This window comes from Gigantopelta aegis, unplaced genomic scaffold (assembly GCF_016097555.1).
Source record: "Gigantopelta aegis isolate Gae_Host unplaced genomic scaffold, Gae_host_genome ctg2547_pilon_pilon:::debris, whole genome shotgun sequence".
NCBI classification, from domain to species: Eukaryota; Metazoa; Mollusca; class Gastropoda; order Neomphalida; family Peltospiridae; genus Gigantopelta; species Gigantopelta aegis.
In genome coordinates, this window is record NW_024532951.1 from 22,933 (window position 1) to 30,967 (window position 8,035).

Sequence of the window (8,035 nt, forward strand, 5' to 3'; positions counted from 1 at the left end):
AACATACAAAAGAAACCAATACAATCACAATGAAGTATGTAATAAACAGACATATACAATGTATGTGTATGTGTATTTACAAACACACAGCTTCACTAGTCTTTAACAAACAAAAGAACTTGGCAGCAATGTTGAAATTTGTCCATCTGAATTCTAACTGTACCAGATGTCAATCAGGGTCTTATACTTTGGATCTTTAATACTTTCTTCCGTGATTCCCTTGGCAGCCAGTTCTTCCTTTACACATGAAAGGTAGCCAGGGTCTGGATAACCAAAGCTGTAACAGACAAGGGTAAATGTCATTATACTATTTAACCAACAGCTATAGATTAATAATGTTTATTCACTAGTAGGATGTACATGTAACATATTCCTGTGACTTACTGACTGGTAGATTGTCTGTAATTAATGAAGAGTTGATTGTCTTTGGTTTAATAATTTAATAATAATTATCCTTATTACTAAACCAATGACAATTGTCATTTCTTTCATATTCAGGTCCATTTGTATACTTGTAAAAACATTGCAATGTTGGCAGTTTGCAGTGCCAAAAATACATGAACAAGGTGAGGACATGGTGATCACTAATACTTCAGTTTGACTTTCTGAAACACATGCATTGTAAGTGGAACTCTGAGTAAATGTTTTTAAAAAGTGCCTGCATGTGCTTGTAAACAGTAAATCTCTGTGGACATCATGTGAAAATCCCACAGCTTAAAAATTGTGTAAATAATGACTTCTTGAAGTGCCACAATCAATAGCAAATAGGTAATTACTCCATCTCAAATAACATTAGATGCATCTGTCTTCTCCTCAAGGACCGGACAGTCTGACAAGTGGAAGAATAGGCCAGCCATGGTAAGCCTTCCTCCAAGGGATGCCCGTCACAGACCAATGCAGGTGATGTTAGTAACAACAACTGGAAAAGGTGGCATCCGTCAGCAGTGGCAGGTACGACTCATAGAAAACCAATGGGACTGGAGTCGATAAGCCACATCTCATGCTGGTTCTAACAGGGTGGGAAGGCATAGCCTCCCAATGCATTGGAGTGTTAATAATAACAAGCAACAACGTTATGGGTGCATCCGTCAGAACATTGAACTAAACAGGCCCTGGAGTATTTTCTGTCCAGTACACCAAAGAACTGTTAGCCCAATAAGGAAAACTTATGACCAAGTGCAGTGCAAGGCAAATGTTATCCAGAAAAAGGTTCCGGCACCAGTACTTGAAAGGTGCAAAAGGCAAAAGAACAAAAGTCTAAGCAGTCCTCAACTGTCGATTCAGTGGACATCTCGGTGGGCAGGCCAGAATCAGACAGCAACATCAACGACGACGAGGACAGCTAGTATTCACCAGTCTGCGCAGCAATAACAGGGCACAAAGCTAAGTCCTTAACATCCGCTGGACCCACAATGGAGGAGAGTGCTTGAACCACATATGAATGAGGTGCTTGATCAGGCAACTGATTCTTCATTACAAAGTTCATAAGCGATATCTGTGAAACCGGACCAAATCAACATCTAGCATATGGATCTCGAAGACACAAGCAACCATGGCAAAACCCAGCAAAAAGACCGTCTTCCATGTCAAAACGTCTAAGGAAGATGACTCGATAGGCTCATAAGGTGCAGTAGACAAGGCTCGTAGCTTAAGATTAAAGTACCATTTTGGTGGTGGAAAATGCTGAACTTGATTTTCAAGCTTGAATCCCTTTTAATCATCTTGTGGATCTCAGGGATACCAGACAACTTCTTTCCGGTAGCAGCATCACGAACAGTAGCAATCACCGAAGCGTAGCCCTCGATGGTCGACCCCTTCAGCTTAAAAGACGTACGTAAATGCATTAAAAAAATCAGCCAGACGAGGCACCTGAATAGTCTGCGGTTTGATCTTCTGCCGGACACACCATCGGTGGTGGCAAAGCCATCAGATGTAAGCCACAGCAGTGGACGATCTGTGAGCTTTCAGGATTGCGTCCGTAGTTTGAGAAGATAAACCTTTCATCGTCTAACCCTTGGTAATAATGTCCACGCGTGCAGTTGGAACAACCAAGGTTGTGGATGGTGTAACCTGGATGTGGAATGCAGCAACAAATGATCCCAATCTGGAAGAGGAAGTGGATTTGGATCTGCAAGCCTGATGAGGTCTGGAAACCACACCCTGGATGGCCACCTCGGTGTGATTAGCAGAAGCAAACAGTGGAACTGCTGGAATCTCTGCAGCACCCTGGGAAGTAGGATTGGTGGCAGAAACACATAAGCGTCCATCTGGTCCCAAATGATGGTCAAGGTGTCTAGATTTAGGACATCTGGATCTGGTACAGGAGACATGTAAACCCTCAACTGACGGTTTAACCATGTCGCAAAGAAGTCGATGTTTGGTGTCCTAGGCTATTGCACACCCATCGAGTGTCTGCAAGCACATTGGATACCCCTGGAATGTGGCGAGCACGAAGTTGCAGAGGAATCCTGTTGGCCACCTCGTAAAGATGATACGTCAGTGGAAAAAGACTGCTGGAGTTTGTTCCACCCTGGCGATTGATGTAAGTCACTGCGGTAAACCTGTCTGTGGCCACCATGAGAGATGCTCCAATCAATGTCTGGCACCAATGAAGGACTGCGTTGTAGACAGCCAACAGTTTCAACAGGTTGATGTGAAGACCGTTTTTTTTCTGGAGGACACAGGCCCGACGTAGTCTGGTTGCTGAGATGGGCTCCCCAACCTTCTAGAGACGCATCGACGAACAGATGATGGGATGCTTGGAATGGCCGCAAAGAGACTCCGTCTAAGACATTCGACCAGCGTTGCCACCACTGAAGGCTGGACTGTAGGTCGACTGGAAGACCGATTATCAAGTCTGGGCAATGAACGAACGAATTCAGGAACATCTGGACTCGACAAAGCTGGAGGTGATCCCTAAGCGTCAAAGCTTGAATCGATGTGAGAAGACCCAAAAGACTCTGCCAATGCGTGGAATGACACTGGATCAGTTAAGGCTCTGGAAACCATGGATTATATCTTCGTCCATTGGTCTAGAGGAACCTGAACAAGGCCCAAGTCTGGTCAAAGGCATGCTCTGTTGAACTGCAATGTCTGCATGGGATCCAACCGGGACTTCTCGAGGTGGATAACCCAACCGAGATGCTGGAGAAACTGCATGATGAAGGCATATTGCAATGGCACTTCATGAAACAGTAGTGCAGTGAAGCAGCAACCGAGAAATTGGAAATATGATCCTGTTAAAACAGTCAAGAGCTATCGACGACACAGCGGTCCGCTATGCTATATTCAAGATATATGTGGATGCGAAGCCGTCACACCACCGATGTGAGGCAGCAGCAAAGATAATCTTTTCAACAGACATAAATGCTGGCAGGAATAACAGTGAACGTCAGTGGGTTGATAATCCTCAATGAACCGTAGTAAAATGGTAGCAGTAAATGCGTGATGGCAACTGGATAACTTCCGGAGCCAGTGGAAGTCCCAACACAATTGACGGTTCCAGCATTCTGTGTTCAGCACCAACCTGGAATGCTTGTAACTTTGAACCGATGACGTACCACAAATGGCTGTGTGGCGAAGACCGTGTAGCGAGGGTTACCGCAACTCATGAGTTGATATGGTAACCTAGACGGCAGCTGGAAAAGCAACCCGAATAGAAGGTGTGAAGTAAAGGTATCGTCCATCCCCTTCAACAGCGACAGCGGCGATCTGATATCAACAGAGTATCTGGAAAAAACTGCCCATCTTCAGGAGGAACATCCGTAGCGATCATCGGAACAGAACCCTTCGAGGAAGGTGCCGGAGAATGCGGAAACGACGGTAACATCTCATAACATCAGCAAGGCAATCACGCATCGTCATATGAACTGCAGACTGTATCTTCAACCACAGATGGGGCTGGAACATCATGTGGAAAATCCCTCAGAATGCAAGCACAAACAAGACAATCGGAGGTACTGGCAGATGCTGGAGACCCAGACCATGGTCAGTCCCGTTGGAATCCATCAGAAGCCTTGGAGCTAACATCAGCCGAAGATCGGTGACTCGGTCCATGGCACTCGTGGTTGGCCGTGGAGACCAACTGCGTGCACAGCTCCGATGAGACGAGGACTACTTAGACCAGTCATGAGAGGAGTATGAAGAATGCTAACCCGGTGAATCCACTGAAGTCCCTTCCACGGTAGCCGCAGGTGACGTAAACGGCAAGATCAAAGCTGCAGAATGAAGTGCATCAGGAATCGTTAAGGCAGGCGAAGTCTGGATAGGGTCGGAATCAGGTGTCGCTGGAACTGCCACTGGACCCTCCCTGAAGCCGCAGGAATCGTAGCAAAAGCCATGGAAGCAATCGTCTCCTGCAACATCGTCGGTAGCAATGAATTGAAGATGTCAGCAGCAGAGTCGGCAATCAAAGGTGAGATAGCAGAGAGGAGCGAGCAGTCAACATCGCCTTCTTCGCTCATGGAGCCACGTCCTTCATGTGAGTGGCAAACTCGGCAGAATAACTGACACATCTGGCATCCTCCTCATATGGCCCACGACAACCCAAACAAAGTTCATGCGGATCATCCCCCGCCTTGAACTTTTGACATCGTAAACAGGATGGAACAAGGTGGACATCTGAGAGACATGATTGATCAAACCGTGGAAGGTCCCATTGGTCACCGTGAATTCTGATTGTCAAGACTGCATGAGCATTGTCTTCTCTCTAAGCAGCCCATGCAAATCAGTGAACAGGCATGCCGATCGGTTGCGCTAGAAGTACTGGCTGCCCGTGGTGCCCAGATCATGTATGGTCCCATCGGGACCCGTCGGAAGGTCTGGAATCAGGATCAGCAGGAGATCTGTGTCAGCGATCTGTATGGTCCATGGGAAGCCGTGCTGACCGGCTATGGTCTCGGCTCTGACTAGGAACCCTTCGATTATCATGAGACGAATAGGAAGAGCGTCGAACCGGTGTAGCCGCTGGAACCCAAATCATGGTAGCCGCAGGCACCGTATCCAGCAAGTCTCTAATCAGGAATCAATAGAGCTGGCGAAGACTGGGCTGTGACTGAATAGGTGTCACTGAACTGCCACTAGACTGGAGCCGCGGTGACCATGGAGGTCGCCATAGAAGCAGTCTCTTGCAACATCGTTGGTAACATCGTCTTCAGGACTGCCACAACTGAGTCAGCAATGGATGCTGGAAATGCTGAAACCGGCACTGTCAATGTCTCCGCTTTCTTCACATGGGTAGCTACCACTCACAGGTAAGCAGCAAACTGTTGACAAGACCCAAAAAAATTCTCATCTCAAGTCTTCTTCACAAAGGACTCGATATCCCGGACAAAGTTTGTGTGGGCCTCCCCCTGCCTTGAATTTCTTGCATCGAAGACATGACTTGGCAAGTCTCCCCGAGATAGAATCTGACATGATAATTTAAAACCGTGAAATAGTAAACAAAAGTCGCTGTATTGCAAATGTTGGCCACACCTTGTTAACCGGCACACACAAGTAAAATTTGGAAAAAACACTTGTTAAACAAGTGAATTACGCCAAAATAAATACACTATCAGGTTGTAACAATATGTAGGAAGAATTCCCCACATAATACAAGCAATAAAGGTAAGAAAAACCGATAAATGACTCTGAATAAATCAGAGCCAAATAAAAAAACATCCGAACCAAACAGCGAAGGAAAAAAGAAGGAAGTTATAGTCACATGACCGGAACTAGAGGGAGCATACAGTAGAAGAATTTAGGCCATCCCATTAGCTTTTGGGATGTTCGGACCAGACTACTAGCCGTAGAGGGGAGTGCACTTGTTTGAGGACAGGTAATGTTGAAAAGAAATATAATAGCTGTATATTACTCAGACATACTTATAATCTATTTAATATTACCACCCCACCCCCACCCCCCTAATCCACTCTCTCCTAACCAATTATCAAATTTAAGCGAAATCAGCCAAGAACTTTTTTTTTTAGAAACAACAATGATTATTTTTAAATACCTGATATAGCTGCTTTAAGAATACATAATTTCTGGACAACAAGCCCAGCTGTCTAAGTGATATCAATGGCTGACCTTTCACACACAGAGTTAGCCATGATGTTATGTATTGCCAGAGACGACTGGCCAGCAACCATGCATTCAGTCATTTTGTCTTGCCATATATAACAAATAACATTGCACATGCTTCACATTTTACATGTTAATAAAGCAGTAAATTCTTAATCCTAGCATATACGTACATTTTATTTTTTATCACCTTCATAGATTGAAAGATACAAACTGTGCAAATATGTAATTAAAAAAAATTAAAATCAAAATTTTAAAAATGTAAAGAGTAGTGAAAAAAACACATTGTTGTAACTTGAAAATTCTATACTGATTTTCGCGTTTAAGAAAAACACAACAAGTATACCGGTGAGGTACATGATACGCCCATAAGAAGTTTGATGGAAAACCATATCTATAATATATTAATACAATGTATGTTATGTGTATGATTCAAATGTAATTATGTGAAATTTTTGCAATGGGATGGATGAACAGTTTGTTTTGGATCAACCACCATCCCAAATTGTTCTTACATGTGAGGTTTGATGGTCCTGTATGTATCTGTATGTAAGATATGATTTGGACAAGGATTTACATAACCTGTTATGTGCAGTAGACCGTGAAAAGTAAGTCACAGTGACCTAGTAATAGAACATGACACATCGCCATCCCAAGTTTTTTCTTACATGTGAGGTGTGATGGTCCTGTATGCATCTGTATGCAAGATATGGTCCAGACAAGGATTTACTGTTATATGAAATAGACGGTGAAATGTAGGTCACAGTGACCTAGTAATAGTACACGACACACCACCATCCGAAGTTGTTCCTACATGTGAGGTTTGATGGTCCTGTATGCATCTGTATGCAAGATATGGTCCGGACAAGGATTTACTGTTATATGAAGTAGACCGTGAAACATAGGCCACAGTGACCTAGTAATAGTACACGACACACCACCATCCCAAATTGTTCCTACATGTGAGGTTTGATGGTCCTGTATGCATCTATATGCAAGATATGGTCCGGTCAAGGATTTACTGTTATATGAAGTAGACCGTGAAATGTAGGTCACAGTGACCTAGTAATAGTACACGACACACCACCATCCCAAGTTCTTCCTACATGTGAGGTTTGATGGTCCTGTATGCATCTGTATGCAAGATATGGTCCGGTCAAGGATTTACTGTTATATGAAGTAGACCGTGAAACGTAGGTCACAGTAACCTAGTAATAATACACAACACACCACCATCCCAAGTTGTTCCTACATGTGAGGTTTGATGGTCCTGTATGCAAGATATGGTCTGGTCAAGGATTTACTGTTTATGTGCAGTATAGTACACGACACACAGCCATCCAATGTTGTTCCTACATATGAGGTTTGATGGTCCTGTATGCAAGATATGGTCCGGTCACGGATTTACTGTTTATGTGCAGTATAGTACACGACACACAGCCATCCAATGCAAGATATGGTCTGGATAAGGATTTACTGTTATGTGTAGTAGACCATGAAAAGTAGGTCACAGTGACCTAGTAATAGTATGCGACACACTGTCATCCCAAGTTGTTCCTACATGTGAGGAAGAAAAAGTTAACAGACAGACTTAACATTAGAAATCCCAATTCCTCTGGAAGCAAGCAGTGGATTAATTCAATATTTTGGTACTTTTATGTAGATAGGTAGTGGTAATCAAATCTAGAATTTCAAGACTTTTCCCCATAAGTTTCATAGCTACTGACATACAATAGGAAGTCCGTGACAGAAGCCAATGCACATAATTTTTTAACACAATCAATCCCCCTGGTGGGCCTAACTATACCTACCTAATTATAGCTAAATCGGCCCAGAACCGTTCTTATAAAATGACAAAACAGAGGCGACCAAAAAAATAAAAAAATAACCGCAAGTAGTGATGATGAACCCCAAGCTATATTTATAAAGTTTGTTATAGTGGATGAGAGAATGACAGACAAAATAATATTTA